The sequence below is a fragment of the Periplaneta americana genome, chromosome 7 (assembly GCF_040183065.1).
Source record: "Periplaneta americana isolate PAMFEO1 chromosome 7, P.americana_PAMFEO1_priV1, whole genome shotgun sequence".
In the NCBI taxonomy this organism is placed as follows: domain Eukaryota; kingdom Metazoa; phylum Arthropoda; class Insecta; order Blattodea; family Blattidae; genus Periplaneta; species Periplaneta americana.
In genome coordinates, this window is record NC_091123.1 from 68,891,218 (window position 1) to 68,898,704 (window position 7,487).

Here is a 7,487-nt window from a genome sequence, read left to right on the forward strand (position 1 = left end):
TCTGTACATAGTGTGTTGGACATTGTGTCACTGTCACATATTCTGTGACACAGTACATGAGGACAGGCCACCAAAGGGAAACTGAGAGATAGAACTTAAACTGAGAAGGATTCAAAACTGTTGGTTTTTTTTTCTCATCAAGAGTAGGTAAGTGGACACATGTTCGAAACAGGAGCGCGACATATTTAATCAAACCAGAACTGCAAATTACAATCAACTTCAACTACTCATGCAGGGAAATTTTACAATTTGTTAAAAACAATGAAAAAGAATAACTTGAATCAAAGTCTCTGTCAAAATGTTCTTAATTTAAACCCAAGCCACAGTACATGAGGATAGGCCACCAAAGGGAAAGCCACTGGGAGGTAGAACTTAAACTGATGGGATTCAATCCGGCACAAGCCACTAAGTCTCGGCCTCATCTCGCCAAATACCATCTCGCTATCACCAATCTCATCGACGCTAAATAACCTCATAGTTGATACAGCGTCGTTAAATAATCAACTAAAAATATATATAAAACGTTTCTAAAAATTAACTATACCGGTGTGGCTCAGTCGGTTAAGCGCTTGCCTGCCGGTCTGAAGGGTTCGATCCCCGCTTGGGCTGATTACCTGGTTGGGTTTTTTTCCAAGGTTTTCCCCAACCGTAAGGTGAATGCCAGGTAATCTATGGCGAATCCTCGGCCTCATCTCGCCAAATACCATCTCGCTATCACCAATCTCATCGACGCTAAATAACCTCATAGTTGATCGACATGAATCTGTATTTCATTACATTTCTACGTTTGCCGCAGACATGAATGTGACAAAAGCTGAATAAAGGAGAAATAAAAACAAAATCTCGACATTAAAAGTGTTGTAGGAAATAATAAAACACGATTCCAATAAAAAAATTAGCGGATGAAACCATTTCCTGAATTTTATACGAGATTTGAATCTTTAACTTCTTTTTTCTCGAAACTCTGAATTTGTACATTCATGGTTTTGGCATACGTTGGACGATATGGTAAAAGATGATTTGGACGCTCTAACATCAGATGGCTGTATAGTATTAGGCCTTAACGAGATCTAAAAGTATTCGGAGTACGTAGATGGAATCCTAGAGCATGTAATTACATACCAGATTGCCCATCTCTATGTTAAAATCGGTAGCATTTTGAAGAGAACAACCGCCAGGATAGCCACCCGTCAGCCGTAAACGAACACGAAATGGCAGTTACAGTCGCTAATGCAATTCAAATGGGAGTTATGACGTGACTTCTTATGTAGATGGCAGCATTGTAAACCTGACAAAAGTTGTTACCTCAAATCCTATAAGGCCGAGCAATTTGGGTATATAATATCCAGACATCGGATTCTAGGGCAAATGCCTATTTTGTTTCTTTAGGAGAAAAGTAAAAATAATTATTAATATTTGTGTTTCATGGAAATTGAAAGGTATTCAAAGAGTTTTATAGTGCCCTAAAATGCCCTAAAACGGTTATTAGAGCCTAATTTGTTAATATTCGCCTAAAAATGCCTAACTCACTGTAAAGTTTCGCATTTTACTCTTACTTTTTATAATTTATACATGCATTCACTGCGAAATTTAAGGCATTTAAAAAGTGGAAAGTTTGCTTCACACCGGCCATGAAACCATTGATAAAGGAAACAAAATGTTTTGAATCTCACGACACTCGCAATAGATTTCACCGAATTTAACATGTTTGGAGGCATAAATGCCGACAAAGAACCAACCTTAGTTTTGAAGCAGGCAACAATCACAACATGTGCTGCTACCGATTCAGAGATATACTATACTATAAAAATGACTGTTTTCGGTCTGAAACCGATTAGCTGTACTGCCCTTCAGAGTGTCATAAAATCACAATTTTTGGAGGAACAGTGTTTTTTAAATATTTATGAAAAGTCGTAAAACTGCGAATTAGTAGGGTAAACCGTTACAAAATATTTAAAAGAATGGCCCTCCTAGTGTTAACACTACCAGGAAATGCAACAATAAGTGGAACTTTGTATTTTTGTCCCATTGAATCTCAATAACAACGGTTCATTTGAATGCTCGTTAACAGTTGCTCTTTCCCTCACCTTATTTGTGTTGAGAAGTTTTGAGCGGTAGGACGTTTTCCTGTGAAGTTTAACGCGATAATGCCGAAAAATATAAGTGCAAAATCTACATTGATCCGGCAATGGCTAACAGAATATTCAGAATTCACTTATGATGGAAAATAATATTCTGCAAGATTTGTAGCAAACAGGTATGTAACAATAGTTGAAATATATAAATTCTATTAATTTTAATGAATAGGCCTATAATATTTATACATTGACTGAGCTATCCTAAGGTATAATTCTTTTTAAGACCACTACACTTTAACCTTTTAAATTCCAATAGTTAAAGTATTTGCAGGTCATTAAAATTTTGATTGTTCGAACCCACTAACTTTGTGATAGAAATACGGCAATACAACAATTAGGATTTTATTTTAATTCAGTTTACTTTACATTTTTAGATTTCGTAAGAAAAGAAGTGCCACCTAAAGCAGCATGTGCAAGGAGCGGCTCATAAGGCTAAAGCTCAGCAGAAAAATCAACTGCAACAAACTTTACTAACACAGCCTACTTCATCCAATCTCAGCAGCAATTTCTATGCTGATTTAACCAGAGCGTTTGTTGCTGCTAACATTCCCTGGAATGCAATTGAAAATCCGGTTTTAAGACAGTTTTTACAAAAATACTGCAAACAAAATATCCCATCTGAGTCGACCCTAAGAAAAAATTACTTAGACAGAATATACAATGAAACTTTAGCTTCCATTCGGGAGGATATAGGTGATTCTTACATATGGGTCTCTGTGGATGAAACCTCAGATCCTATGAATAGGTATATAGCAAATATGGTAGTAGGAAAACTTAGTCCTGATGGACCTTCGATTCCACACTTCGTATGTGTTAAGGAACTTTCGAAAGTGAATAGCCAAGCCATTGCTTATTTTGTAAATAAAGGCCTACAGTCTTTATACTCAGGTAATATAGACGATTCTAAAGTTCTGTTGTTTTGTACTGATGCTGCCTCATACATGGTTGCTGCAGCTCCACTTCTTAAAACATTTTATCCTAACCTCACGCATGTAACCTGTCTAGCACATGGCCTTCACAGGGTTTCTGAAACAATCCGGAATGAATTTCCTCTTGTCAATTCGTTTATTTCTAACACAAAAAAAATGTTTTTGTAAAGCCCCATCCAGGATTTCAATATTCAGAGAGAACTTTCCAGATATCCCACTCTCACCTCAGCCGGTTGTTACACGATGGGAACCTGGATTCAGTCAGTGGTGTATTATTCTAAGTATTTTAAAGAAGTGGTCATAGTTATTGATAAATTACCTGAAACTGATAGTGCAGCGTGTGTGAAAGCAGTGAAAGATTGTCTGAATGACTCACGAGTGAAAAACGATATTGCCTACATAACATCAAACTTTTCTTTCATACCTGCAAGCATTGAACAATTAGAACGTGAAAAACAATCTCTTTGTAGCCAAATAGCAATAGTAAAGGAAGCTCAAGTGAACATACATTCTGCTTTGGGCGAAACTGGGAAAAAAGTTAAAAATAAGTGGGACAACGTATTAAATAAGAATGTAGGATTTTCATTGTTGGAAAAAGTATCAAGAGTGATATCGGGGGAAAGTGTAAATGTTCCAGTAAGTATTGATGTTTCTATTGTACCTAATTTAAAATTTGCGCCTCTCACATCAGTTTCGGTTGAAAGAAGTTTTTCTGCTTTCAAAATGATTCTCAGTGACAAAAGGCAAAGGTTAACTGTGGAGAATTTAGAAAAAATTCTGATGGTGTACTGTGCAGATAATTATAATAAAGTCTGAGCATGGAACTGAATTTCAATAACTTAAAATGAGTAATCTTGATATCAATAATCATTATTTCATTAGTTTCAGTATATTAAATTTGTGCAGCTCTGTTTATAAATATAATACAGTATTCTTTTTTAATGTTTAAACAAACTTTTTTGTGCGTATTTTAGTGTATAACTAAAAATTTCAGTGAAAGAAATAAGTATGATACCTTGATGTGCCTAAAATGCCTATTTTCATTAAAATAGAGCCTAATTTTACAAATTTTGAGCTTATTTTAGGCGCCTAAAACTGCAATTTTTAGTGCCTAAAAATCCGATGTCTAATAATATCATATATGATCTAGGGTGGTAGGAAGGCGGAAAATTGGAACAATGGAGACGCATTATAGGGGCGGATAAGGTCTGCAATAGACTGTAGTAGGGCACCAACAATGACGATGATGATAATATGAGAACAAACTTTTATTATTCATAAAGTGATAAGAAAATATTATAAGGCAAAAAGAATACCGCGAATATAAAATTGAAGTGTTCATAAGTTTTTAAGGACCGTTTCTACCTGTGATGAAGATAACCGACTTCAACAGCATTGTTATTCTATCTCCTCTTTTTTTTTTTTTTCTCCGGGCAAGTTTATTTTACGACACAGTTGTCAAGTCTGTGTGTTGTCATTGTTGGTAGATTTTGCAGTGTTCTTCGGTTCTTTGTCCTCCAAGGACGGATGACCGTCGGAAAAGAGAATGGTAGATTTATTCTGTGCTTCGATTCTATCTTGGAACATACATTATTGTGTCATTCCTGTCTTGTGATTGGCTAAATTGTATTTGCTTTGACGCAAACTTGCACTTAAGCTTGCTGCAGCAACCAAGCATGTAAATATACGTCGTTACTGTTGTGCTATGTGTATCCATTATGAATAGTTGTATTTGATGGAATGATTAGTAGATTTCTATATCTGTATTCAAGTTTGCATCGTGAATTTGACCTTGGAGTAGTTCCGTATTTATTGCTTTAAATTGATCGGTCAATATGTTTTTGGGTCTGCAAGGCCTTCTGTTTCTGACTGGTTTATAAAGTACAGTAGTGGCAAAAAAAATCCGGACGCACCCTTATAGCTGATTTCAGAGCCTTGTTCACTCCAGAGCACGACAGACTGGTAAATAAGACTTTCGTGGTTCGAATCCTGCCTGGGAAGGAAACTTTTTTTTTTGTTCCTTATTCAAATTTATTTCCAATACTTTTCGATTGCAGCGATATTTTACTACTTAATTAACTTGTTACTCCCAGGACATGAATTTTTACCAGCAATCGAAAAGTATTGGGAATAAATTTGAATAAGGGACAAAAAAAAAGTTTCCTTCCCAGGCAGGTTTCGAACCACGAAAGTCTTATTTACCAGTTTATCGTGCTCTGGAATGAACAAGGCTCTGAAATCAGCTACAAGGGTCGGTCCGGTTTTTTTTTTTTTGCCACTACTGTACATTTTGTGGAATTTTGGCTTGAATATTTTTTTTCAACATGCAGTTTCCACTGTATTCGATATTTTCTATCATTTTTGTGTGGTATTGTCCTTCACTGCCAGATATTGCCACTTCTCTGATTGTCAGGAATGTGCGTATATAAAAAAAAATGGTGTATCTTAACAGTTTCATTTCTGCGCCGTCTAATAGTCTTATACTAGATTGTTTAAAAAAAGGAGGTTACATACCCTCACGGCACCGAAATAAGTAAAAAAACTTCTAATAAAAATAGATACAGAACTAATAACAACGGGGCTACTTCGCCTCGTTTCACAAACTTTACATTCGTGCCAAAAAAATAATTTCACGAATGTGAATCATACAATGTTTTTTCCGTGAAAACACAAATTTACAATTAATAAATATTTCACGTTGGAGAGGTTATAAGATCACGATTTCATGACCGTCTAAACTCAGAACCATTAAGGAATAATTATGATGAAAGATGAGTGGAACGGAGAAAAATTCTCTCCGGCACCGGGATTTGAAGCCGGGTTTTCAATTCTACTCGGAAATATCATATGTACTTCGGTACATCATTATAATATATGATATGCGAATAAACACTTAGTGACTTAAGACGGCGCTTATTCCGTCGGATCCCATCCACTTAGTCACTCATAAGGAGTGCACCTCTGCACATGTGTGGACATGGTCCCACTGTCATACATCTATGCCGCAGTACATGAGGGTAGGCCACTAAAGGGAACCCAAGAGATGGAACTTAAACTGAGAGGATTCGATCCGACATCGGGATGGGAATCCGGTTGACTTAGTGGAAAACCCGGGTTCAAATCCCGGTGTCGGAGAGAATTTTTCTCCGTTCCATTCATCTTTCATCATATGATGACGCAGAATATCTGCACGGAAATATAATATGTACTTCGGTACATCATAATAATATCTTAAGGAATAAGTATCCATGGAATGACAGCTTTTTTTATTCATGGTCACGATTTCATGGTCGTCTAAAGTCTAAACCGGCCATAATCGACAATACCACATCTGGTTTGCGATGATTTAGAGAACATTGTAAATAATTTCTTTAATGTCCAATGTTCATCTCTCACGTATTAAAAATGAAAAATAAAATTATTATTAGTTACGTTATTGATTTTAACACAGCATTCTGGACACATTTCTGAACTCAATCATAAACAATTAAGTAACCAAGGGGTCATTACCTATTAAACTGATGAAAAGTGAAATTATTTCACGTTCTTTAACAATGCAAGCAACCTGTAGCCTACTAGATATGAAACTTCAGAATAATAGGGCTAAAATGTAAACATAAATGTTAAATTTGTTACTTACTGCATTTGTGTTACGTGTAGACTAATATTTACACCATAAAACAGCGGTCGTCAGCACAGAGCACCCTGGGGCTATCGTCTCTTACCTGCGGAGAACACAGTGCACCATGGTGCACTCGTAGCTGCTAGTGGGTATGCTCTCTACCTCTTCCTGCTGCACGACGGGCCACACGGGACGGCTCCGCTTACCCTTTGCACATTTCAGCGAATGCTGACGACCACTGCCATAAAAGATCGAGGTAATGCGCGAATTCCTTACTGAATGAAATCTGTACAGTAGTGGCAAAAAAAACAGGACCGACCCTTGTAGCGGATACAAAAGAATCCTGTGCTGTGTATTGTGTCAAACTGTGGTAATTTCAATATGGATAGTGAAACCAGAGGTATGTACTGCTATTTAATGTAAAAATACGCAGTTATCTTTGCCGAATAGAGGTAGAAATGTAATATTGATGCCAGATGAAAATAAAACTCTCAAAGTTTTTTTTCGTCTGTAAGTTTGAAGCACTGAAGGAAACAAAAGATGGTAATTATCGAACAAATGCAATAAATTTCATTGTTACAATTAATTATACAAGATGGATGTGTTTTGTGACTAGCAACATTTGAATCTGTGACTGAAATCAGCTACAAGGGTCGGACCGGTTTTTTTTTTTTTTTTTTTTTTTTTTTTTTTTTTTTTTTTTGGCCATTACTGTACATTCAATATTGCATTTTCTTTGGCAGTGCATAAAGTGATTACTTTTTTTTTTAAGCACTGGTATTTTAAAGGCTAACTTAA